Raw genomic sequence first — 24,168 nt, 5'->3', positions numbered from 1 at the left:
TGGACCACATGCTCTGCTGCCTGCCACTGCCATGCCATACCAGGACCTCGAGACTCTACAGACCCAAGACTCCACGTCAGTCCAGCCAGCCCCAGTACCCAAGGGTCAATCTGAGCTGAACAAGGGCTGGTAGTGGTGAAGCCCCAACGGGGTCTCAGCCTCACTCTAGCCTCACCAACTGACAGTGGGGACCTGTGGGGCACCTCCCAATAAGTGGCACCCAACTCCCCCTCGGTCCAAGGATCTACATCCCTAACACTCTTGAATCACGTGATCAGTCGCTAGGGTCTGCCTATGAAAGTAGACTCAGACCAAGGCCCACATCTTCCTGGACAGGTATTTAAGCATATTTGGGAACTGTTGGGTGTAAAAAGTAAGATCCACATATCATATCACCCCCAATCATCAGGACAAGTAGAAAGAACATAGAAAACCATAATCAGGATTCCAAAGAAATATGTATTCACATCAGATAAGGACTGGGATGTCAAATTATTCCTCATGTTAATAGTTAACCGAGCCATGTCACACCATACTATGGGTTTCTCCCTATTCGAGATGATGACAGGAAGAGAAATGACCTTATCTGTACATTTTCTTTACGGGACACAGCATGCTAATTTGGCTTGTGCTACAACTGCACATGAATATGTTATCCATCTATGGGAACATTTGCAAAACACTTTTGCCTTTGCCCAAAAGAATTTGGAGATGAATGTCAGAGGTAGAAAGGCCTATTATGATTTAAAAGCTATCTCTAAAAAGTAAAAAATTATAGACAAGGTCTTTTACTATATTTACAGTAAAAACAAAGCCAAAGAAAGCAAATGTTTGCCTATCTGGAAAGTACCTTTCCTAATTGTGGATAAAGTCTCACCAGTTACGTATCTTATCTGAATTAAGACAAACCCTGATGTTGATGATGTCTTTAATTGGGTCCACATTAATCAGCTCAGACCTTGTCACCCTCATAAATTTGTGGATCATAACGCTGTGCCCAGTGACACTGACATTAACAATAAAACAGAGGAGTAGTTCGGTACTGTTGTTCAGATGAAAAGCCAATCCCTGAGGGTGATCATCCTAGTGCTGCTGATGACAGGAGCAGAAGCTGCCAAGCTGATCAAACCTGGTCCCTCCTCTGGCACTGTGATGCAAGACACCCCTGGCCTCCTCATTACGCAGTCCCAGAATGTCACCCAAAAGGTTTTGTGTTGCTGGACACCCAACATGTGATCCAGAAATATTTTAACCTCACTAGCATGCATTTGCCTGCAACTAAAACTTGGTTCAAGTATCATCTGAAATATGTTACCCAGAATGTTCAGAACATTCTAAGCCAACTGGACAAAATTATGATCTAGCCTGATAGAAAAGACTTAGACCAACCCAAAAGGTTTATTGTACTAATTGCTGGATCCATTATCTTTTCTGTCCTGGGTTCCTTATTTGGTGCATCGATGTCCTTTGCAAATGCAGTCCCCCCCCCCCCCAAAAAAAAAAAAATAAAAATTGAAGAGCATTGTTATAAAGGTGCAGGACAATATGAAAAGTATCTCTAAACAGATACAAGGGCAGTTAACTTCTCATGGTAAAACAATAAGTAACACTGTCACCTTGGGTTAACCTACATTCTCAAGTTATTGAGCATAACTGAAAGAACATTACCACAATTAATACAGTGCTGATCAAGGACCGCACTTTAATCCAGCCTATTCAAGTGTTCACCAATGACTTGTTTAGCGAGCTGGACAACACCATGAGTAACTTAATGAAAAGACAGATTCAAACCTATTTAGTCTCTTCAGATGTCATTACAGATGCTTTTGCTAAAATTACCAAAGTAACATCGAGCCTATCCAGGTAGGGATGTGCAGAGCAAAATTTTATGTTCATATTTTTTATGTCCGAAAGGGGGTCCCACTTGCGGCCAATATGGACATAAAAAAAATCCAATGAGTTGGGTATATGTACATATGTGCAAAAAAAAAATTTAAACCCCCTCACCCTCCTTAATCCCCCCCCCAGACTTACCACAACTCCCTGGTGATCGAGCGAGGAGTGAGGACGTCATTTCTGCAATCCTTGGCGAGAAGCATGTGATGTCGGTGGCACGTCGAGTGACGCGGCGTCACGTGATTCCCGGCGAGTTTGCGCCGGACGGCTCGTTTGGCCCAAAAAGAACTTTTGGCCAGCTTGGGGGGGCCTCCTGACCCCCTCAAGCTGGCCAAAAGTTCTTTTTGGGCCGAACGAGCCGTCCGGCGCGAACTTGCCGGGAATCACGTGGCGCCGCGTCACTCAGACGCGGCGTCACGTGATTCCCGGCTCGTTCGCGCCGGACGGCTCATTCGGCCCAAAAAGAACTTTTGGCCAGCTTGGGGGGGCCTCCTGACCCCCCCAAGCTGGCCAAAAGTTCTTTTTGGCCAGCTTGGGGGGGTCAGGAGGCCCACGAGCCGGGAATCACGTGACGCCGGCGTCACTCGACGTGCCGCCGACGTCACATGCTTCTCGCCAAGGATTGCAGAAATGGCGTCCTCACTCCTCGCTCGATCACCAGGGAGTTGTGGTAAGTCTGGGGGGGGGGGATTAAGGAGGGTGAGGGGGTTTAAATTTTTATTTTGGCTCAACAATCGCGATTTCCCACATATCGAACATATCTATGTTCGATATGTGGGAAATCCGATCGTTTATGTCGAATCAATTTTTTAAGTAAAAAAAAAATATGAGTTGCGTTTTACTAATGCGGTCAATCCGAATGCACACCCCTATATCCAGGTCCAGATTGCTTATCATATGGATAATGCTATACCACTGTATGTGGACACTGAGAATATGGAGGCTGTGTATGTTTTACATTTGCCTTTCATTTTACCTGAGAATGTTTACCAATAGAAAGAAGTCATTAATGTAGGTACCTGGCAAACAATGTATGCCTGCATGTAGACACCCCTGCCCTTCTAGCCTTTCAAAGCGACAACCCAAAGCAATATTTATTTCTTTATTTAGGCCTATGCCAGCAAGAAAGAACATACATTTGTTATGTCCCGGACAGCCTTTCCTAAAGGATACTACAGAAGCTCTGTGTGGTTTCTCCTTGGACAATGTCCAAGATAAATGTACGATTACCATGACAAAGTATGATGAATTCTCCAAAACAAAGGTTTGTTGTTGTAAATAATGTTTGGTTAGTTAGCATCCCTCTGAAAGAGATTGCTATTTATTTTTATTTTTTTTAATTCTTTATTTTCAGATTATTGAATTTTACCCAAGAATACAATCTTGTAGAGAAAGTTCAATGCATTTACAAAGAAAATATATCACAGTGATTGGAGTATAAATATAAACCATATATAAGGATTGTCTACATCTAAGATATAAGAAATCTGAAGAGGCAGAAATTAGAGTGTCATACAAGCAATTCAACAAAGAAAAGGAAAACAGGTTACATGCTCTAAGTTGTTCAGGCTCATGAAATACATAATTGACATTCAGATATCTTACACAGCATTTACATGGGTATCTTAGAATGAATCAAGCTCCTAATTGGAGAGTTTCAGGTCGCAATACAAGAACATTTTTTTGACGTATTTGAGTAGTCTTAATCACATCTGGATAAATCCAGATTTGACAACCATAAAACAAAGATTGTCTATTCCTGAAGAAAAGTCTCAATATATTATTGCGATTTGATAAGAAGGTAAAAGAGACCAACAGAGGTCTTCTTTGATTTATCACCATATGCTGTGACAATTCCAATATCTGTGATATGTCCAATGATGGTGTCTTTCTAGCAGCTGCTTCTTCTTCTACATGGCCTGCCTGCTGTAAATAGGAGGCTTTAATAATTACTGGCATAGGTGAATCAGGTATTTTTAAGATTTGTTGCATATATATTTTAAATACCTCAAAAGGGGAAATCATTCTTAATACCGGAAAATTTAATACTCTGAGATTATGTGTTCTGAGCGCATTCTCAATATTTTCTAATCTTTTATTGGCTATTATCTCAGATTGAACCAGCTTCTGTTGAATAGAATCAGTAGTAGTCATCTTATTTTCTAATTCTTCTACTTTCTTATTAAAGGTAGAAATCAAATTATTATTTAAATCAGATTGGTTTTTTTGTTTCCAACGTTACCTGAGACAAAGATATTATTGAAGATTCAATTGATTTCAGTGCAGTCCAAATTCCTTCTAAAGTTATTATTTCAGGTCATGGTAAATTAAAACCTATTAGAGCTTAAGGTTGGCCTTCCACCGATTCCACATTGGTGCTTATGCTCACCCCAGAGCCTTGCGATGAAATCGTCCCTGCTGCATGATGTTCTTCCAGTAGGGAGTCTGCTTCTAATCCCTCTGTGCCTCCTTCAGGGCTCATTCCTCTTTCTCCTTGTTGCCCCTGAATCTCCCTCGGGTTCTCACTCTGGCTGTTTGATCCAGTCTTACTCTGAGACAACGCTAGGGGAGTTCCCACAGCCTCTGAGGTGAGAGGAAGCCCGCCAGCTCTTGTATAATTTTTGGACTCATAGCTTAGGGCACAAGAACATTTCAAATCCACAAGAGGTTTTCAAATTTAGTTTATTTGGCTTCTTAAAAGTCAAATGTTCCTGTGAGATGCAATATAACTGCCCTCTATCTGTAATAACTTGCATCTCATCCCACACAGGAAGAGAGCCTTCTTTTATAATTAAAACACAGTATTGCCGAAACTTCCAGAAAAGTGTTAACCGCCCACAAACACATGATACTGTTGTCATGACAATCTATCCTGTATAGGAAATGCTTGTGAGGACCTCCCTCAACTAAGAATTCTTCTAACCCTGTTTTCTCCTCCCACTGTAAACAAGTTCCTGTATCATGCTGGCTTTGATGCACTGTATTCTTCTTGTCTTCTTTTGTTCTTCTCTGTTTATGTAAATAACTTGTAGTCTGGGTTTTGAATAGAGCTAGACTTGGATTCCACTTCTTGGCACCAGGATTCATTCAAAACTGTCACCTCATAGGATCTCCTTTTCAAATTGGTTTCTGTTGCATCTGCAAGATAAAAGCTTGCATCCTGGACTCAGTTTCTCTGCATTGTGAAGTAAATGTGGCCATTGATGCCTTCCTGGCCTGTAATTATAAGCTTTGTAGAGCTTACAAGTTTCCCAAAATCTTCTGCATCCTTTGAATCTGTGATAGTCAGAAAGTCTCTCAAAGTTCATTCACCTCTGACAGGCCAGTACAGCAGAGGAGTCTGGGTATTCTTGGTTATCTTAATCAGACATATTCTTCATTTCCCTCTATGGGACACCTTTAATGGATAGGTGTCACATCAATCAGTCTTCGATGCTAAGCCATGACAGAGGAACTTAAAATGTGTCCTAACCACTAACCTTGGTATTTATCAGGTGTAGTGCATAGGTGTGTGTCCCTCTAGATTCCCAATTAATATGAAGGATGCTCCCACAAGCATTCACTAGTTAATCAAACAATAACATCAAAACTAATTTTCACTAGGTAGCTATTAGCTCTATAATGGAGCTATACAGATACCTGCATTATAAAAAGGACCTACTTCATAATAACATGATCACATATGTTATCTTTCAGAATCAAGTAAGTACATAATAGTGGTATAACATGTAAAGATAAGTACACAGAGAGACTAGTATGAAAGTACTGTGTTTCTCATATAATACTAGGTATACTGGGCAAATCTTTTCAATGAATACTGTTGTTGTGAACAACTACCCAGGATAATATTCATTAAAATGGCAACCAGGGATATAATCAATGCACCTTACCAGAAAAGTAAAGAAACCAATAACATAGAAGAAAACCAAGAATCTATAGAAAAACTCATACTGTGTTGTGCATACATGATGTAAAAGTGTTGCAAAGCATAAGACATATTCTAGTCATATGCTGTAGTGATGGAAGATTAAATACAAAAGCATATGCATGATAGGCAAAGGCATAGCAAAAGTCTGAAACATCATACTAATTCTGTAGGGTATGTATAGTGCTATCCAGTATTATGACAATAAACTGTAGCAGTGAAAGCACTCACTGTATGGACTGTCCTAATTCACTTGTGGCAGTCATATGTCCAAGAGATAATACATCTGTGTATGGCAAGTATTAATTATTAAGGTAGATGATGGCTAGTAATACTGCTTCGTCTTCAGATACTTCTAGGGGAAATGGGGCTAATACCCTTCTCAAATGATGGTAAGTCTAAATATATTGGGGATAATCATAACAATAAATGAAAGCTAACTCTGTGAGAAAGTCTTTAACATATTATGTGAACTACTTTGCAGAATTGATAAACCATCAGTGTAAGATTTTACACAGGGAAGGAAGGAATGTCATATAAATAAAAAACAAAACTAAGGAAAATTATATCTTCCCCTTGGAATCCTAAATAGAAACCAACTAGCTTATAAGTCACAGATAGAATTTATAGTGAAAGGGCCAAGATAAGAAGAAAAGAACAATGAGCAATTAATATGCCGAAAGATATAGTAATAAAATGTTGCAGATCCCTATAGCAGAGCTCCTCATGTGTAAGGTATGTATTTGTTTCAAGGAGAACAGTCTCATAATAAGCATCACAGGCTACACTAGTAAGAAATCTTTGTGAAAGAGAGTGAAACAGTCATTAGGCAAAATCTAGTAAATAGTGTCATACGAAAAGATATTCAAAGAAGGGTTCAGCGAAAACATTAGAATAAGAGATAGAATATTGAGATATTAAAGATCAGCAAAGTGATTATCCTAAGTGCAAGCTGCAAAGCAAAAGAATAGAAATAGCTTATAACTTAGGCTGGTGTGGAAGAGCAATATAAAGAGATCTCCCTCTTGAACCCTGAATTATCATATTTGAATCACAATGAAACACATCACCCTCTATGTGATCAAAGCAGCGTCCATAGATAAAGATAGAAAAACCTAGTACATACACATTTAACTGATTCAGCATATAAGTATTATAAAATCTAAGACTGGAAAATATTACTTAACTTGGAACATACAAACTAATAAAAACAGCATCACTTCAAATAATATTATTAACTTGAACACCTAAGTGCTGACAGAGAATGAAAAAACCTAAATTCTGCATAAAGTCATTCCCACAAAACATAGAAAAAAGCAAATATCAGGTATAAATTGTAAGCCTTGCAGTCCATATAATATGTAAGAAAGTCTGCGACCAAGAATTTCTGCATTCAGTGCGTATATAGTTCTTTTAGTAGGATTCAGTGATGATGTCAAGGCAGAATCTCTTAGCTCCTTAGATTAGATGCATGTATATGAAGTCAAACCTAAATAAAAGTGCAACAAATCCGATTAAGTAGTAAGAAAATACTTTTATGTCACGTACTCCCTATATTTAATTTGCCAAATAATCCCCACATTATTTCAAAACATCATGCAATGGTCCAGACCACAAACATAAATACTCAGACTGTACATTAAAACATATATGTCACAGCACTGACTACATAATGCATTCCTTCATTCATTCCTCATTTTACACATGTAACATAGAACAAACAACATGTCAAACGTTTGAGCTCAAAAAGAAAAAAGTACTTTAAAAATATAAAAGAATTGGATCGATCCACAAAAGAAAACAAAAACTCAGGATTAAAAATAGAATAGATCTATTCAAAAATTGAAAAGGAATCAAACTGGAATAAAACTGATCTTCATCTCCCATAGAACAGAGACAGATGCGCTTTGTGCTTTGGTACCCTGGAAAGAAATCTAATATATAACAGTTAATATGATTAAAATTAAATTTAAAAATGACATTACAGGTTCCTTAAAAGTCAAACTGCTATTATACCTTAATTCAGCAAAAAGCAGTCATAAAGCTACTTTCCTTTCTATGATGGTCCACCCCTAGGAGGCACTGTCCCCTGTGATAAGAGCTACTTCCTTTTACAAATCTAAAACCTTTTTGTTTTCCTATGCTTGTAAACTCCTAACTCACCTTCTAAATGAAAAACTTAAAACAAACAACTTTGCACTTAATTAGAAGTCATTCTATTTCCATCCAATATGCATATGTTCCACAAAGTTCTTACTACCAAATCCTACAAATACCCTAAATAAAAATACGAATCATTTCCAAAAGCACAGACATATCTGCTAGAAGTCTGGAAGTCTGCAAAATAAAAGGATGGCACAGACTAATATGCATTAACCAAAAGTTTTTCTTACTGGCACATAAATAGATAATAGGCATTGCTGCTTATTTCTCTGCTGTTCACCGTCTCACAATCTTTCTCCTTTACATATCGTCTAAACAGTCCACAATACAAACGTCCAATACCTGAACTCCCATCAAAACAAGCAACCTAATTCATTTCCTTTCTTCTAAAAGGTAGCAGCTACTGAGGTATAATCAAAACTGAGAAATATTTATCATCCTTACTGCTGCATGCCGTCCGTTTATTTCTGACCTGTGTTTAAGTTAAAATAAATCCTATCTTCCCACAATTAAATGCAACTGAATTACATCTTTTCTCTACTGTTACCCAAAACATTCTAAATGTCTCAGCACACATCCTTCTGCATATTCATAAATCTCTTCCCTCTTTAACATTACGTCATCTGTCATCCCTAATATTCACTTTCCCCATACTTTCAATACAAATTTCTGTTTTCACATTAAACAAATCAATCCATTAGTCCCTCTTCTATCACCTTTGCACTCAGTCCTATAACATACTTAAACCTCAAACCTCTCAGCAGAACTGTAAAATCCATTTTAAAAGTGACTCACTCCCAGGTGTTTTTTTCTTTCTTCTCAAACACATTCCTAAGGGGGGGTTCACCTCCTCTCCCGCCAAACAACTGTTACACTCAATGAATAGGTTTGTTAAGTGATAAAACACTTAAACAGATCATTTCATTAAAATGGAGTCGCTCTCTTGTAGTATATCTATAGATTGTTTTCCTGTTCTATCTCTCTGCCTATACCCCTGACCAAAGAAAAAACAATACATCCCTCTCCAATGATACATCAAATCTAATTATGAATGGCTTTAAATAAACACAGGTTCATGCTTTCGTTCTTACCAAATGAAATAACACACCCTTCACAATAAACTCTCGTTAAGCACACAATTCTAAAAACTTAGATGCAAAATATGAGCATCTCTGCATTAATGGTGGGAATTAAAACCAAAAACTAAGAGGAACAGATAAGTAAAATATGTAAAACTACCTGGGCAAACTGGATGGACGACTTGTGCTCCTTCTGCCAGCATTGCTAAATCCTTGAAGCCAGCCAAGGCTGATGAAAAACAACATAGCACGGAAAGATTCCTTTCTCTGTTTAATGAACTGCAGCAATTAATTCAAATGTCCCTATATACCACACTGCCAGCAGTTCACTAATGTCCAGATTTAAGTTCAACTACAATCACTAAACTTTTCTTATAAGGAACCATTTTACACAAAATCTTAACTATTTCCTTGTTAAAGCTAATCAAAGAAGGAAAAGAAAGTAACCACATGTAACCTGCTATAAAAGATTAAAGCCATTAGCACCTTCCTGTAAGAACAACAACCAAAGTTTGGGAAATATTCCACTAAACAAAAACTCCTTCTTATACTAATTATAACTTTCAACTTACCAATTGTAACTTATTCCCTCTTTCTCCTTCTGAATCTACAACTGCTCTACTCAGCCGCTCCCCAGGTGTAAAGTGAAAGTGAAACTGCTGCCGAGCCCAAGCCATGCGGTCTGAGGACAAAAGACCCCAGACTGACTAGTGCTGGGTACCCCTCTGTTTTTTCAACTGTTCAATCTGATTTTAATCAAATCATCAACTCATGTCCTGTCTCCCTAACATATATTAAAGAACATTTTGCAAAAAGTATTCTAACCCCGATGTAACACACAATCTATATACACTATACAACAAATAAAATAAAATAAAATAAAAACATTGATACTTACAGATTTTCCTTTTTTTTTTTTTTTTCTTGTTACATACTCACAAAATGGATCCAACTTCATTCCACATCTGCTCTGAACTCATAATTCTCTGGGATAAGCCTCCAGTCTACCTGGGTAACTCAATCTTTGAATGACCAGCCAATTAACCATTCAAGAACCTAGTATACTTTCGTCCGCCAAAAGTAATACTACAGCTTATTAATAATTAATAATTATAATAACAACAGCTATTAGAGTCCCACCTGGGGTGCCAAATGTATAATTTTTGGACTCATAGCTTAGGGCACAAGAACATTTCAAATCCACAAGAGGTTTTCAAATTTAGTTTATTTGGCTTCTTAAAAGTCAAATGTTCCTGTGAGATGCAATATAACTGCCCTCTATCTGTAATAACTTGCATCTCATCCCACACAGGAAGAGAGCCTTCTTTTATAATTAAAACACAGTATTGCCGAAACTTCCAGAAAAGTGTTAACCGCCCACAAACACATGATACTGTTGTCATGACAATCTATCCTGTATAGGAAATGCTTGTGAGGACCTCCCTCAACTAAGAATTCTTCTAACCCTGTTTCTCCTCCCACTGTAAACAAGTTCCTGTATCATGCTGGCTTTGATGCACTGTATTCTTCTTGTCTTCTTTTGTTCTTCTCTGTTTATGTAAATAACTTGTAGTCTGGGTTTTGAATAGAGCTAGACTTGGATTCCACTTCTTGGCACCAGGATTCATTCAAAACTGTCACCTCATAGGATCTCCTTTTCAAATTGGTTTCTGTTGCATCTGCAAGATAAAAGCTTGCATCCTGGACTCAGTTTCTCTGCATTGTGAAGTAAATGTGGCCATTGATGCCTTCCTGGCCTGTAATTATAAGCTTTGCAGAGCTTACAAGTTTCCCAAAATCTTCTGCATCCTTTGAATCTGTGATAGTCAGAAAGTCTCTCAAAGTTCATTCACCTCTGACAGGCCAGTACAGCAGAGGAGTCTGGGTATTCTTGGTTATCTTAATCAGACATATTCTTCACACTTCCTGGGTAAACAGGCCTGTTCGGCAGAGTTGCTATTTCTAACAAGCATGATGTTAAAAGTAAGGTTCCCTTACCCAGTAATTTTTCTTTAGTTACAGTACCTAAAAACTCAATAGTTACTGTAGGGGCTATGTGTTCTTATACTACTTAGAACTAGACCTGGTTCCCACAGAGCTAGAAATCCTGGATGAGTTTCGGGGCCATGAAATCAAATTTGATGAAAACCTAGTATATCTTTGAGGCTATAAAGACTCGCACACTGTTGAAATGTCTGTAGACCAAGACACAGCAGAAATTGCTGAATATAACTATGATTCCAGAGTTGAAGATATTTTACAAACTTACTATATCCTGTCTTATGCCTTACCTGCCCTAGCCATGGTGATTGGGGCCCACCTGCTATTTTCAATCACCATTTTTCAAAGAGTAAGGGACCTAATAAGTCACAGATGGGAAAGGCCTCACTGTAAAACCATGCATTTATGAGACCTCCCACAACCCCCATCTCTGGAACTATATGAGGTACTAGATAATCAGTGATCACACTTTTTCACCTTCTAGACTAGGGAAAGGAAGTTTTTAAAAACACAAATATTCTTCCTCAAGTCTAAGATGTCCCTACCTCATATTTCTATAGTATACACTGCTTGAGAACTACATTATTTCCTTATTTCTTTTTACATTTTTATATATTTCCTATTATTAGTCCCCATTTATTTTCCTTCATTATACTTTTCCCAATTTGCACTTCTTCATTAAACAAAGATTTTATTCACTGTTTTTCTATCTAATATATTACTTTATTATTCCCATTCTATTACTATTATGATTCCTTACAAGCACAATGCCTATTATTATTGTTGCATTGTTCCTGCCTTAGGTTAATGAAGCCATCATTCATGGTCATACATGTCATATAGCTGAGGCCTGCATAGTAGCCTGATAGTTATGTTTAAGCAGTGATAAGCTCCCTTGCTGGCTCATCCAGCTTAAGAAGGGGAAAATGTAGGGAGATATCCCATGTTTAACCACTGAAAGCACCCAATATGAATCATAATAGCCAAAGAGGAATACTGACAAGTACGCTGATACACCAAAAACATTGTCTCAGCTAAAGGAAAGAAACGTTGCCCAGTTGAGAATTTTAAATCAGAACTGAAGGACACTTATCAAGATCTGCTTGTTTGAAAACTCCTGTGTAAATAAATTAAAGCAGAGGGACAATGCATCAACATTTGCTCAAAAGACAAAAGTCACTGCCCAGCCAAGGAAGCCCATAGGGCAGAGGTGTCCCCACCCATGGACAAAAGGAGGAGCCCTTTAAAATGGAGAAATTCTAATATGGCTGGCAGCCCTGGTCCAGACTGGCAGGAACCCCCTGATGAAAATGGGAGGGGGGAAAAGACTTGAATTGTGGCAAAGACCCTCCACTCACTACATGATTATGCATGAGCTTATGCATATTTATCAGCTGGAAAGTATAAGATGGAGAAAATAAGGATAAAAAGGGAGCAGACCTGAAGCAGCCACAGCACCTCCTGCTATCAAGGAGGGAGAAGACTAGGTGTGGCCAGAAGAATGGAGAGAGGAAATTCCCTGAGTGGGTCTAACAGTGGCATGGAGTCTGAAATGGAGAGAAGCAGAAAGAAGCCTGGCAGCTCTGCCAGTACCAGACCTGAAAGCAAGCTTCCTCCCCAGATGGTTCTCCAGACCTCCAGCCAGAGCCAGCTTCAGAGGTAAACAGAGGGAAATTGCCTGAAGTTGGAACCAGGGGTAAGTAAGTTAGCCATAAATATTAATATATTAGGCAGGCTAAGGTTTATGGATTGTTTTAAACCACCCATGGTACAGAACTTTCTTTAGGGTAAACTAGTGCTTAGTAGCAAGGATGTTAGAGACATGTGACATTGTTTTCTTCTAAATGTTAATTATATCAAATCTGATAAAAGTCTAATTATATGGACAAAACATTGTATTTTCCTGAACTTAGGCTCATGAAGTGAGGTAGGAGAAGAACTGGAAGTGTCTGTAGCAGACAGGTTCCTGAACCACTAAAACTTACCTACATTCTGCCCCTTTTAGAGGGGTAAAAATATGCACATTGTGAAACAGTGCATGTACTATAACCCACTTATGGGGAATGGGGTAAAAGTGTGTACCTGATTTCATGTGGGTAAAAGTGTGTTTTTCAGTACTAAACACACTTTTACCCACATGAAATCATTTGATTATTTTCCTCCTTATTTTTTGAGGTACAATATATTCAGCATCCCTGACACACACACACACACACACACACACACACACGCACACACACACACACACACGCACACACACACACACACACACCTCCCCATGATTCTGTTGCTGTGGAGTGGGCTACAAAATCTACCTCTTCCTACATATTTTGTCCATTTCAGCAGAACTGTCACAGGAGAATTAGGACCCTGATGAAAATGCATTCAAAGTACCCCCCACCCCCATTCTACTCTGGCAGCAGGCCATAATCAGGCCCAGCATCAAGAGAGGAGAAATCAGCTGGACATGCTGCTGCTGTTCTCCTTTTCCTGCTGTAAAAAAAAAGGGGGGGGAGGGGGAGGACAGGTAAGAAGTACTGGGGAAGGATATGAGGGGGGTTGAATTGTAAGGCTTAGGAAACATAGAAACAAAGAAATATAGAAATGACAGCAGAAGAAGACCAAACGGCCCATCCAGTCTGCCGAGCAAGCTTTCACACTTTTTTTTCTCTTCATACTTATCTGTTAAGCTTGGCTCTTAGTAGAGATGTGAATAGTGTGATCGATCGTCTTAACGATCGATTTTGGCTGGGGGGGGGAGGGAATCGGATCGTCGCGGTTTTGTTTTTTTTAAAATTGTGTAAATCGGGGGAGGGCGGGAAAACCAGCACACTAAAACAACCCTAAAACCCACCCCGACCCTTTAAAGTAAATCCCCCACCCTCCCGAACCCCCCCAAAATGTCTTAAATTACCTGGGGTCCAGTGGGGGGTCCCGGTGTGATCTTCCACTCTCGGGCCACGGGTGCATTAATAGAAATGGCGCCGGCGCTACCTTTGCCCTGTCATATGACAGGGCAAAGGTAGCGCCGGCACCATTTTGGTTCCTGTCCCCCGACGTCACGAGCGCAGGAGATCGCTCCCGGACCCCCGCTGGACCCCCAGGGACTTTTGGCCAGCTTGGGGGGGCCTCCTGACCCCCACAAGACTTGCCAAAAGTCCAGCAGGGGTCCGGAAGCGACCTCCTGCACTCGAATCGTTATGCCTTTTTGCAAAATGGCGCCGGCCATACGGCCATACGGCCAGCGCCATTTTGCAATACGACAATATGGCCGTATGGCCGGCGCCATTTTGTATTCTACAGGAACTGCCTTCCTCCTGGAGACCTGTGCCTGGTCTGACTATTCCCACCTGTGTCCCAGTTCTTATTCAAATTACAAGAATTCAACCAATCCAAAAAGACAAAAAAATGGATATCAATTCCAGTCCAAATCAGAAAGTTATCACTGATATACCAAATCTCTAGCACTTGATTTATTTCAGCTTGGAGTTTTGCTTACATATATTAAAATAAAAAAACATTACCTTGTGGATTTGGACAATTGATAAAATTTATCTCACATCTCACATTTTAATGAATCATTCCAAATTAGGATGGAGTAAGGATTGTCAGCAGGTTTTTTTGTTTGGCTATATACCCCAAACTGTATTTGGAAATATTCATAATGTTTCTACTTTGTCATATAAATGTTTTTTAATAACAATAATTGTATTACTAATGTAGATAGTAATTTGTTTTGTAGAAAAATGAAAACTGATCTCTTTGCATTTTAACATTTTAAAGAATGATAAACTTGCTCTACAGCACATTGTGGAACACAAAACATTAATAGTAATTATATTTTAGTTCATTTCTTACAATTAAAATGTCATATGATACATTACAATTGCCATTGGCCTTACAGCTAATATAATGTTAATCTAAAATAAATTGTAAAGAAAACTGCACTAAATGTTTGTTTTGTAGTTTTTTCTTTATGGAAAAATGTAGTATCCCATAGCGTATGGCTAAATGACAAGCATAAAGCCAATGAACAGCTGCTTTGCTAGATACAACAGTAATCAGCAGCTGAAATGTGCCAGCGTCTGGCTGGATCGCTGCACATCTATAGATTGATGCTCTGCCATTAAGGAGTCAAATGAAACATACAACGTTCTGAAGTACTATATCCTGGACTTCACTAGACACAAAAATTTGATTAGAAAAGATTTAAGGATCACAGAACTGTGTGTGAACAACTGCTATAAAATTCCTAAGACAGCCTAGCCTAAAGGCAAACCTTGAAACACAAGTAGAAATGTGACCTTAGAGATAATGATTAAAAATGATGCCCTAGAATCAGCTGAAAAGCATGGGGAAACCAGTGATGGTCCTGAAGATAATGCACAGGAAGACTGTGACCACTTGCAGTGATTATGTGATAATTATAAGACTTCTCTTTGATATATACAGTAGCTAATATTCCAGTTTCAGCTTAGTTAACTTCTTTCTGGCATTGCTGGCTCCTTTTGGTTTTTCCGTTATCTTAAAACCTAACTTTAATTATTCACTCTCTCCACATCATTACTAAAATCTCTGAATTAACAACAGTACCATAAAATGTTCTCCCACAGCATCTTGTTTATTTCTAATAAATATCATGCCTTGCTACTACAACTACTGCTTATCATTTCTAAAGCGCTGCTAGATATATGCAGTGCCATAAAAACACAGATAAAAACAGTTCCTATTCTATGGAACTCACTGCCTAGTCAAGACAAACTCATGATTCTACAGGAATTATATTTATTACTAGAGAAGTAGTTAGGATTTAAAAGCAGCCTCACAAAGATGAGTTTTTCAATTGGATTTAAATATTCCCAGAAGGGAGCATGACACATTGATTCGGGAAGTCTATTCCAGGAATCCAGCACAGCAAGGTTGAAAGTTGGAAGTCAGGAGAGGATCACACACAAGAACAGTTTACACAGTGAACAGAGTTAAAGAGGAAGGGTATAGGGAGAGAGAAAATACTGGGGTAGATTTTAAAAGGTGCGCGCGGGAGTAGATTTGTTCATGCAATCCGGCGCAAACAAATCTACTCCCAATTTTATAACATGTGCGCGCTACAGCGCGCATGTTATAAAATACAGGGTCGGTGCACGCAAGGCTGAGCAAAATCGGCAGCCTGCGTGCGCCAAGCTGTGCAGCCATCCTCTGTTCCCTCCAATTTCGGAGCGGCCATCCTCCTTCCCTCCAAGGAACTTTCCATCTGGCCCCCCCCCCCCCACCTTCCCCTCCCTTCCCCTAGCTAACCCACCCCCCAGCCCTAACTAATTCCCCCTCTACCTTTATTTTACAAGTTATGCCTACCTGAGGCAGGCATAACTTGCGCGCGCCGGCCGGCTGCCAGCACGCCATGTTCAGATGCAGGGGCTAGTTTGGAGGCCGCGGCCACGCCCCCGAAACACCCCTGGGCCAGAACCACACTCGCCACCCTGCCCCCGGAACGCCCCGATGATGCGCCGGCCGCGACACGCCCCCAACATGCCCACAACATGCACCCCCCAGGAAAGCCCCAGGACTTATGCACGTTTCGGGGCTTGCACGCAGCGCCGAGCCTATACAAGATAGGCTCGGCATGCGCAGGGGGTGGAAGGGGCAGCTTTTTGGGGGTTACGCGCGTATCTTACACACATAACCCTTTGAAAATCTGCCCCACTGTGATGAGGAGCTGCAGACTGAAAGCATTGCATGCATGCAGAAACAGGGATAGATTGAATGGGATGTAAGACAGTCCTTCAAAACAAGCCATTGAGCATATTTTGCATTCAACATCTTCACTGAATGCTATTCATATTCACTTTCATGAATGTTATTCATTTACCCTTATTACACCTATTGCTTCATTTTAACTTTAAAGTTATCTCCATTGTGACATATAAATAACTATTTGGCCTTTTTAATATTCTGCAGCCATACTCTTTCATCTTTTTTTCCTTCTTTTTTCCTCCCTCTCCTTCATTGAAATTCATTTAATTAATGCAGAAGTTTTAGATTAGTAATCAATTGTTTCAGTTTAAGGGGGCGAAATACTAACTCATAATATTTTCTGTGGGTTAGAAGCTTCTTTTGTGAATGTTAACATCCATAGCAAACGTTTGTGAGAAATGTTTCATACATTGCCATGGCTAGAAAATTCATGTGATGCGGGCCCAGCAAAGGGGTTCATGTGTACTGGCTCAAGGGCTTAAAAGGTCTGCACGGTCCATGTGAAGCCCTCCCCTCCGCGTATCAGAAATTCCCAGGAGATGCTTATGAACCCACTGATGGACAAAATTCAGCATTCTTGCAAGCCATAGATGTGTTTAAAATAATCTTTTAAGAAGCCCTTTCCCCTTAAAGCTCCACCCCCTTGTCCTCCTGTCCCATTCCCACTCTAGTGCCTTCCAATCCTTACTGTTGCGGAGGTGGACCCCTGACCCGAAGTGGTGTTGGCGCCACTTTTGGGGGAAACCCCCACGGATCCCCACTGTCGGGAGGCGAGGCCAAGCGGGAAGTGGAAGCCGACTGGAGCTTCGCCAATACCAGTCCTCATTCCCCACAGGTTGGGCCCATGGGTACCAGGGCCGGCTGGGCTTAGAAGGACCTCCGTGTGGTTGATCCCGGAGAAGATGTCCAAAGGCAGAGTGCCAGGTGGCAGCAGAGATGAAAGGTTCCGGTCAGATGAGCTGAGAACCGAGGTCGGGGCCAGACAGAAGGTTGAGGCTGGCAGCTAAAGGCAAGGTCATGTCCAAGCAAAGAGTCAAAGGCAGGCGGCTGAAAGCGAGGTCAAGTCCGAGCAAAAGGTCAAAGCCAAGAAGGTCCAGCAGAAGGTAAGCAGGAACAGGAAATGGAACTGGAACTGGAACAGGTACTTGATCTGGAACTGGAGCAGCAACAAAGTACATGACAGAGAAGTATGGAGACCTGTTGCCAAGGCAAGCTCTGACTGTCAGTGCCAGTGCTCCTACCATGTGACAGGGGCCGGCCAATGGCATGGATACCCTGTCACATGGTAAGGGCAAAGGGCCATCGGCGCCATTTTTATTAGCGCAGCCGACGGCCCGAGAGCGGGAGATCGCTCCCCGCACCCCCACTGGACCACCAGGTAATTTTAAAATGTTTTTTGGGGGGTCAGGAGGGTGGGGGAGGCTAAGGGGTCAGTTTTAAAGTGTCAGGGTGGGTTTTTTGATTATCGGATCGGGCGCAGCCGATAAACAAAAAACCAATCGGGCCGGACGATAAAAATGATAAGATTTGAATTGGAACTGGAACAGAACCGATTTCGGTTCCGATTCACATCTCTATCCATGATTATCCTTGTATTTAGGATTTGCAAATATAAGCAAAGATATTTACTTACCCTTTTAAAAAAATAATTAGCTATTTTTTACATACAAAAAATGAACTATCCACTATTCAAATTAGAGATGTGAATCGTGTCCTCGATCGTCTTAACGATCGATTTCGGCTGGGAGGGGGAGGGAATAGTATTGTTGCCGTTTGGGTGTTTAAAGTATCGTAAAAATCGTTAAAATCGTGAGCCGGCACACTAAAACACCCTAAAACCCACCCCCGACCCTTTAAATTAAATCCCCCACCCTCCTGAACCCCCCCCAAAATGCCTTAAATTACCTCAGGGTCCAGCGGGGGCCGGAACGGCCTCCTGAAATTGAATCGTGTTGTCTTCAGCCGGCGCCATTTTGCGCCACCATTTTGCAAAATGGTGGCGCAAAATGGCGCCGGCCATAGACCAACACGATTCGACTGCAGGAGGTCATTCCGGACCCCCGCTGGACTTTTGGCAAGTCTTGTGGGGGTCAGGAGGCCCCCCCAAGCTGGCCAAAAGTCCCTGGGGGTCCAGCGGGGGTCCGGGAGCGATCTCCTGCCGCGAATCGTTTTTCCGTACGGAAAATGGCGCAGGCAAGAGATCGACTGCAGGAGGTCGTTCCGGACCCCCGCTGGACTTTTGGCAAGTCTTGTGGGGGTCAGGAGGCCCCCCCAAGCTGGCCAAAAGTCCCTGGGGGTCCGGGAGCGATCTGCTGCCACGAATCGCAAAAATCGATTGGCGGCATTTTGCAAAATGGCGGTGCAAAATGGCGCCGGCTGAAGACAACACAATTCTATTTCAGGAGGCCGTTCTGGACCCCCGCTGGACCCCCAGGTAATTTAAGGCATTTTGGGGGGGTTCGGGAGGGTGGGGGATTTAATTTAAAGGGTCGGGGATGGGTTTTAGGGTATTTTAGTGTGCCGGTTTTCCCGCCCTCCCCCTTCCCCTCCCCCTTCCCCCGATTTATGATTTTTTGACGATAAATCGGGGGAATTGTTATTGTATCGTGGCCCTAACGATTTTTGATGATTTAAAATATATCGGACGATATTTTAAATCATCAAAAAACGATTCACATCCCTAATTCAAATACTCATTGTGAGGATAATTATATAGAGCTCACATAGGCCAAAGTACTCATGTAGAAAGTATATCCATGTAACTCTACTTTGAAAATTTGTGGGATCATGTGTACCTTAGCATGGCATAGGCATGCACATTTATGCCTGTTAGAGAGCAGGTCTAAATGTTCACATGAACTTATATGTGCATACTTTTGAAAATCAAAAGTATGTGTATAATTGATTTCCATGCCCCAACTCTACCCCTTAACATATATGTTAAAAAGTGCAAAATTGCTTCCACAAATACTTTTATATATTTTCTTTGAGCAATTTTTAAATGCTCATTTAAGTGCATAAATGCTTTTGAAAATTGCCCCTTTTATGTTTTAAAAAACACTTTTGTAGTACAAGATTTATATATAATCTATATAATTGTACCCCTTATATAGAAATATTTTTGTACTTTTTACAACTTTACTTATATCTCATTAATCTTCTCCCATCCTTTCTTCTTTCTCCTTTCTTTACAGTTTGCCTACCTTCCCCTAATTTCCCAGTGCTCTCACCCCCCACCCTCCACTCCTCTCCACCCTCCCGTCCTTCCCCTCCCACCCACCCTGTCCCTCTACCCCCCTCCTCATCGAAACTCCTCACACTCTACCTTCCTTCCCCTCTCCCCCTCCATCTGCCATCTTCACTATGTCATCGCTGCTTAATGGATATTGAATTTATTGTTATATTATTATTTTATTTCTATTTGCATAGCTTGTTATTAACATTTAATGTTATATTCGCTCCCTATATCCCACTTCTTACATCCCCTCCTCTCTTGTTCTATTTTTAACATGTTATAACTGTTCGATATAATTCTGTTCGATGTAAAATGCCTACCCAGGCGTCTGTTTGAGTTACACTGTGAACCGATGTGATATCCCTGATGAATGTCGGTATATAAAAATTTTAAATAAATAATTTAATGATTCAGGGCATTGTCTTTCCCAGTAAATGGACTTTGTTGGTGCAAACATATAAAGAAGGACTGACAACCTGGTAGAGTGTTCATCTTATTTATTGAAGGTGTTTATCATCTACAAAGAGGGATATTTGTTGCGAATGTGGACCCTTGGGCCGGTCAGAACAGGGGATGGAGCGCTGTGGAAGGCCACAGCAAGCGTCCCGACTGGGAGGCGGCTCAACGGACTTGAGGAAGGCTTGGATACTGGAACAAGGTGGAGTCCTATGCGACCAAGGACTCAGCAATAGGGAGGAGGACGGACGACATTGGGCCCTGTAGACTGAGGAGTCTTCACCCTGGAGACCGATACTCCCCCGAGAGGAGCTCGAAGGAGTCCGGCCGCTGGGACTTTTGGAGATTCACCCTGGAAACCGGAGCCCCCCCAGGAGGAGCCCGTAGGGGCCCAGCCGCTGGGACTTAGGCGAATCTTCGGGGCCGGTGAACACCAGGAACCAAGGAACAACGAAGGTCTGAGACGGGGTCCAAGGACAAAGCCAAGTCGAAAGCCAGGAATCAGAGGGGTAGCCATGCCAGGAGGTGAAACAAGAGGCAGAGTCGTGAACGGAGCCGGGTCAGAACCAGAAATCAGAAGTAGATGCCAGAACCAAGGGATGAGATGAAAAGCGGAGTCGTGGACGGAACCAGGTCAGAACCAGAAGTCAGAAGTAGATACCAGAGCCAAGGGAAGAGACGAAGGACGAGTCAGGAGTCAAGCCAGGTCGAAGGTGAAGAGCAAGCCAGGAACCCAGCAACTAATAGTCAGGAAACCTGAGGAACCTCGTTGCAAGGCAAGGGAAAGCTCCAGCTGCAGGGCTTAAATAGCCCTGCAGCGTCTGACGTCATCTGCAGGCAGATTAGGGTTTTCCCGCGCTGGCCCCTTAGTCCCTCCCACGGCTGGCCCCACCCCCTAGCTGCGTGCATGCACTAGGGCACCAGATTTTAAGGGGCCAGCCACGGGAGGACGCCAGCTGCTCCTCCAGAGCGGGAGCACCGCGTCTGAGGCCTGTGCAGGCACAACGGAGCTGGAGGCGGCCCGAACCCGGCTTGAGGGTGAGTGGCGGTCTGGGCGGAGCCAATAACAAAAAGAAAATCGAGCTGGACGATCAAAATTTTAAGATTTTGAATCGGAACCGGAACCGATCAGATTCCGGTTCTGATTCACATCTCTATTGTGCAGCCATCCTCTTTCTAAATCTTTAGGTATTCTTCCTCCTCTTACTGCTTCTTTGCTTCACTTACATTGCATTAGAGAACTCCAGACAATCCTGTAATCCTTTGACCCCTTTTCAGAGCCTTAGGCTACTTTATGACACTTTTTTGATGCCACTTTGCCATTTTCTAAAGCAGCATGTGACCCTTCTCCTTTTAATGATTTTTCTCCCAAGTTTCATTACAATTAATATAAAATTTACTATTCTAGAGCCTATTATAGACTATAATAATTATCCTATATATTTTCATAAAAAACAAATAAAACTAATTAAATGAATAAACCAAACAAAATTGTTTTGAAACTAATGAAACAAATATAGGTCCCAACAAAATGAATGAACGAACCAAAACAATTTTTTTTGGTCTGCACATCCCTACTATCTAATAAGGAATGAGGTGATCATCAGATGCTGCTTAAGGAGTTAATGTAATTAAAGAGGATTAGAAAAAGGTTTAAATCTGGGAGTAAATTCTAATTAACTTTTGGGACAATCTATTTCTAACCACCTTCAGTGGAAAGAGCTAAGATTTAAATTGGGGAATTGAAGTAGAATTGAACTATGTTCAATCTACAGGAATATTGGAGTGAAGGAATTGGAGGATGAAGGAATTCAGTATAAATACAGAGCTTCCATTATTAGTAGAGTCTTTGCTAAAGAAGTGGAGTCACAAGTTTACTGTATCTTCCTGCTGTCTTTTTACTTATTGACTTGAATTAAGAAGAAAAATGAAGTGTAAATAGCTAATCAACTCTCAGTAAAGAAGTTGGAAACCACCATTATTCTCAGTGTGTGTTTATTGGATGCAGAGACTTTTAATTATTAGTGCTGGAATAAAGGACAGAGAAGGGCTGTGATTTCAAAAAGCAGGGTATAAGAACTATTGTTTGTCCCCACAATTAGAATCCTGGAACTCAGAAATTAAAGTTTTCTGGAGAAGGGAAGAAGAAAATGAGAGAGACAGTAGAAGATTGATGTGCAGAAAAGATCCATCTCTTATCTCCCTTTTTTCTTCTACGTGCCCCTGGATCCCAGTGAAAGGATCCATCTCACCTAAAAGTTACATATAATGCCCCCAAATGCTAAAGAAAAATTTGGAGGAGAATCGGTATCTTAAAGGTGAATTTTAAAAGCTCAGCATGTGCATCAATTAGAGGATGCACAAAGAAATCGGGCTTACGCACTCCGACTGCCATGGCATTTACTCACTCATAGAAGTGAGTAAATGCCATGGCAGGCACATCCAAAAAATTTCCAAAAAGGAGTGGGGCATGAGCATTTTGAGGCCTGACCAAGATATGCATGTGTAAATACTTACGTTCCCCAGCTTGTGCCTAGGTCCCCTGCTGTGTAACTTTACTTTTGCTATGGATGATGTATAAGTCATAAAATGAAAGGATTGAGCCATTTCTGAAGGGTGTAAAGGGTTTAGGATAAACTCAGGGGAGAAAAGGCTATCAAACTTGGGGGGAGGGGGTGGGGTTTGGAGGACCTAGCCGTTAACTGGGCAAACTGGTGGATGAAATGGTAAACTGGGAATGGCGAGGGCGAACATCCCTTTTAAAATACTCCAACTTATGTGGTAAAAGCGGGATTTGTGCACCTATATGCACACCCACTTAAAATTTGGCACAAATGCGCACGTAGCCAGGCTATTTTATATTATGCATGCAGATACCCACACAATGTATAAAATACCCGCATCCCTGGCTGCAGGTCAACACACACAGGCAAATATTCTCCCATACCCTGGTTTTACATTCCATATAAAACAAATCAAACAATTTAGTCTTCCTTAGGACACTAGTTGGACCTCCTGGATCTAGCCATTTCAATAGGATGCAATGATTAGCAATAAAAATACTTTTAAACATAAACATAGGGTGTGATTTGTCAGATCCTTAATACTTCAAGATGTGGCCTAAGATATACAAATCAGATGATTTCAGTATTAATTTGCCAGAAATAGTCAACATCCTTTGTAAAACAGTGTCCCAAAAAGTGTGAATTTTGATAAAGTCCCAAAGACAATGAGAAAGAGTAGCATTATCTGTACAGCACTTCGAACATTGTCCTGAATTAATAATACCAATTAAGGGGGTGCAGGGATAAAATATTTGTTTTTTGGTTCATTTTCAGGAAGTTCTTTTCACATGAATTTGGTTCTTGGAATGTTTGACTTGTTTCATTTGTTTGAAAAAAAAACCCCAAATCAAACATTTAAAAAAAAGAAGAAAAACAAAAAAGAGGCATCCCAGTCTCACCAACTATGCCTCCCGCCCACCTGGAAAAATGCCGTGGGTACGACCTCCACTTACTTGATCCAGCAGGGTTTACCGGCGACACCTAGGCCGAGGCAGCGATAGGTTGCTGTGATTTCATCCTCAGCCTTCTCAAAGCTGAGGCTTTGATATATGCCACAGGCTAAGTACAGGGCCTGATGCCACAGCTGAGGCCCATGCA

Source organism: Rhinatrema bivittatum, chromosome 2 (assembly GCF_901001135.1).
Source record: "Rhinatrema bivittatum chromosome 2, aRhiBiv1.1, whole genome shotgun sequence".
NCBI lineage: Eukaryota > Metazoa > Chordata > Amphibia > Gymnophiona > Rhinatrematidae > Rhinatrema > Rhinatrema bivittatum.
This window is presented reverse-complemented; position numbering follows the sequence as displayed.